Genomic DNA, 3702 nt, shown 5'->3' with positions numbered 1-3702 from the left:
GTTTCATAGCTTGCTTGTAATTGTCCTTGCAACCAAGCCTCCTACAATGTGTATAATGCATAATTATTATAATAATATTATAGGTTTTCAATAAAATTTTCCAACAATTATCTCATCATTGTCATCGAGGGCAATGACCCCTTGGACGAGACCCGTGTAGAATGCACTTTGAGGCTGCCCTATTTAAGCAATGTTTTAGATGTAATACTCACATCATAACAATGGGTGCTCTTAATAGGAGTGTCATTCATGAATGCCTCATTCTAAAAGATTGACAAATTGAGATAAAAATTAGAATAAGAAGCAAGAAATACATAAAACACTAAGACATATACAATACCATTTGTTTTTCGATGTGCTTAGGAGCGCCACTTTGATCAATGTTGTCGTCTTGTGCGTAGCAACGCTGCCTCTTTGCATCGACCACCGCCTTGCCACATTTCCTGATGTAGTTCCTATGTTCCAAGACCTTCATGTACACATCTTCGACTCGCCATGGCAAGGGGCCAAGTTTTCCAAAGTCGAGAGGTGGAATTTTCTTCATATTTGCCTCAATAAAATCAAGAATTTGATTCGATTTTTCTCGACTATTGCGTAGATTAATGGACGAAAAATCCTCCTTGTCTTGCCCGCAAAATCCATTTCGAACAATTCTCTAATTTTCACCATGCCCTTATTAAAGGACACCCATGCCTCACGATAATGTTTTACAAGAAAGGCTTTCCCCACAGTGGTGTACATTTCCTTAACCTTCCTAGGATAGAATATTCTATCATATGTTATTGGCCATGCATCATTAGTAGGGGTACCAATATTACTTACATTAGGAACATTGAGAACATCAGGCAAAGTAGGTTTGTCTTGAGATTGGAGATTGTATTCTAGAGCTTCGTTCCCTAAGTTTGTACTCATATTTTGTGATGAATGAAGACTCGATGATGTTTGAGGCTTTGGAACAAAAGTGTGACCACCCTCTAATACTCTATTGGACCAACCTACCAAAGCATGCCTATGGGCCTCTGACCTTATACCTATTTCATTCCAGCCTTCAATGGTCATGTAAAGGAAAAGTTTTCCATCAATGAAATTTGTTAAAATTGCCTCAGAGTAATGAGATGTACCCAAAAACTTTTCAACAAATTCAATCACTATTGGAGTGTCCCATGCCACCACCAAACTAGTGTCAAGGTTCACATTTGGAGAACTGCACATTGCACAACTCACAAGAGTGAAAGGGAATAATTAAAACACTAAAGCTAAAGACAAGACAAGACAGGAGTGAAATATTTTATGTTGAAACACTACAAGCATGGAAAAGGTATCCAGTAGCAAAAATTGAGTGTTATATACCATTGAGAAGCCATCTCAATCCTTGAGCTAGAGGTATGGCGTGCCTTCAATTGAAATTTCGAAGTTGGAGATGAGGGTGGCCAGACTGAGTAGAGTGATTTTACGTTGGCGCAATTGAAGATCATGATGATTGTGATGAAGCGCCAAATTCATGAGAAGCAACGTCTCGATGCGTTGTTGAGGAGAAGGTAACGAGTGGGTATTGCGTTGCAATTGAGAGAAAACTAGTTACAGCTTGAGTTTAGAGAGCATGAGAATCACCCTCTTGTCATATCTCTAGGGAATGCAGATTGTAGAGAGGCTGAGGTGCAAAAAATGGGTGCTCCATAATATGTGACATGTGTGTGTGGAGGCGGGAACCCAAAGAACTTCAACTTTCCCCAAATCCTCCAGCACTGTGAAGAGAACGAGCTATATACTTATTCCACATCGTTCTACAGTGTGTGCACTGTTTGTGTGTGTGTGCGTGTGTGTGTGGGTAATTGGGCCCGATGTTGGTAGGGGCAACTGCTTGGAAGTAGCGCCACCCTTACAGAGTGTGCGTGTGTGTGTGTGTGTATGTGTGTGGGGACGTCGGGCCCGATATCAGTTGGCAGGGCAGGTGCTTGGAATTAGTAGTGCCATGAAGCAGCATGTGCCAACGCCTTTAAGGCTCCAGAGTCCAGACTCAAATTCGCCAAGTTGGCTGGCCCTCGAGCCTACAGTCGAACTCCGTTTTTTAGTACTCTGCAAGCGGCACAGAAGTTTGCGCATTTGACTGTACAGCGCCAGGTTGTCGAATTCCTTTTTTTAGTACTCTGCACAAAAGTTTGCGCATTTGACTGTGCAGCGCCCGTGCCACGACACCGCCCACGTGTGTATAACGTGTGCGCGCAGTCTTCGGGAAGTAATATCATGCCGTTTTCAATTTCAAAGACGCCCATTGAGGGCATGAGGCAGCGTCCTGGAAAAATGATACAAAATTCCATTCCTTGCAGTTTCGCGAAAATTCATTTCCAAACATGCAAAATTCCTTTCTTTGATAATGTCAAGAGGAAATTTTAGAAAATTAGGGTACTTTTTTAGATTTTTGCACTATTTTTTCCTATTTTAGGGCGGAATCTCTCCTTTTCCTCTTGCCCTCAATAGGCATTTTTGAAATTGAAAACGGCATGATATCAAGTTGAGACACATATTTCTCGAACACTGTTTCCTTGTTTATTTCAAGAGGAAAACTAGGCTATTTTTTAAATTTATACACTTTTTTTGTCTATTTTGGGGCGCCATATCTCCTTTTCTTTGTGTCCTCAACCGGCATTTTTGAAAGTGAAAACGGCACGATATATTAAGCTGAGACACATTTTTCCCGTACATTGTAGAAACTTGAAAAAATTAGGCTAATTTTCTAAAATTTCCTCGAGGTTAATTCAAAGAAAATAGTTTTGTATTTTTTTTAAAAGGATTTTTCTCGAACGGTGTTTGTGAGAGAGTCTAGAGAGAGAGAGAGAGAGAGAGAGAGAGAGAGAGAGAGAGAGAGAGAGAGAGAGAGCGGTTCAGCATTGCAGAGTGTACAAATTACGATGTTCGGAAAAAATGTGTCTCAATTACGAGCACTTATTTGGGGGCAGAGAGAGAGAGAGAGAGAGAGAGAGAGAGAGATATGAAATGAAATGTTATATTGAACGTATTTAAAAGGCCATAACTACCTACGACGCAAAACTAATACAATCTTGGTGGATCTACACATCTACGATTTAGGATATGAAATGTGCACAATATAGATGTGATACCCCTATATAGATGGCTAGAAGATTAACGATTATGCATGATAATGTGCACAATGTAGATGTGATACCCCTTTATATATGGCTAGAAGATTAACAATTAGGCATGATAATAATACTATCTTTGAGCTACAATATTAATATTGCATGGTAATAATTATGGTATTCCTAAGGTAGCTGTGATACCCCTATATAGATGGCTAGAAGATTAACGATTAGGCATGATAATAATACTATCTTTGAGCTACAATACTAATTTTGCATGGTAATAATTATGGTATTCCTAAGGTAGATGTTAGAATATAGTGATATACAATATAAACAAGAATCTACGATAACTTATTGTGGGTGTATGTGTGTTTGGAGAGAGAGAGAGAGAGAGAGAGAGAGAGAGAGAGAGAAATGTTATATTGAATGTCTTTAAAAGGCATAACGACCTATGAGACCAAACTAATACAATCTTGGTGGATCTGATGTTGGTGGACCAAACAGACTTAAAACTGACTTGGAGAGGAGAGTCCAGTAAAATGAATGTGTCGCAAGAGCGTTGGAGTAGCGGATGGCTCATTCAAGAAGAAAATGGTTTTCA

At 39.6% G+C, this 3702-nt stretch overlaps 1 pseudogene; it reads right to left on the bottom strand.

Annotated features, from left to right (window-relative positions):
* Positions 1 to 322: 322 nt before the first annotated feature.
* Positions 323 to 1212, bottom strand: LOC147418565 (uncharacterized; annotated as a pseudogene).
* Between the last annotated feature and the right edge of the window lie 2490 nt (positions 1213 to 3702).

Source organism: Adiantum capillus-veneris, chromosome 30 (genome assembly GCF_014529385.1).
Source record: "Adiantum capillus-veneris isolate H3 chromosome 30, ASM1452938v2, whole genome shotgun sequence".
Lineage (NCBI taxonomy): Eukaryota > Viridiplantae > Streptophyta > Polypodiopsida > Polypodiales > Pteridaceae > Adiantum > Adiantum capillus-veneris.
The sequence above is the reverse complement of the archived record's forward strand: the minus strand, read 5'-3'. Positions and strand labels throughout refer to the sequence as shown.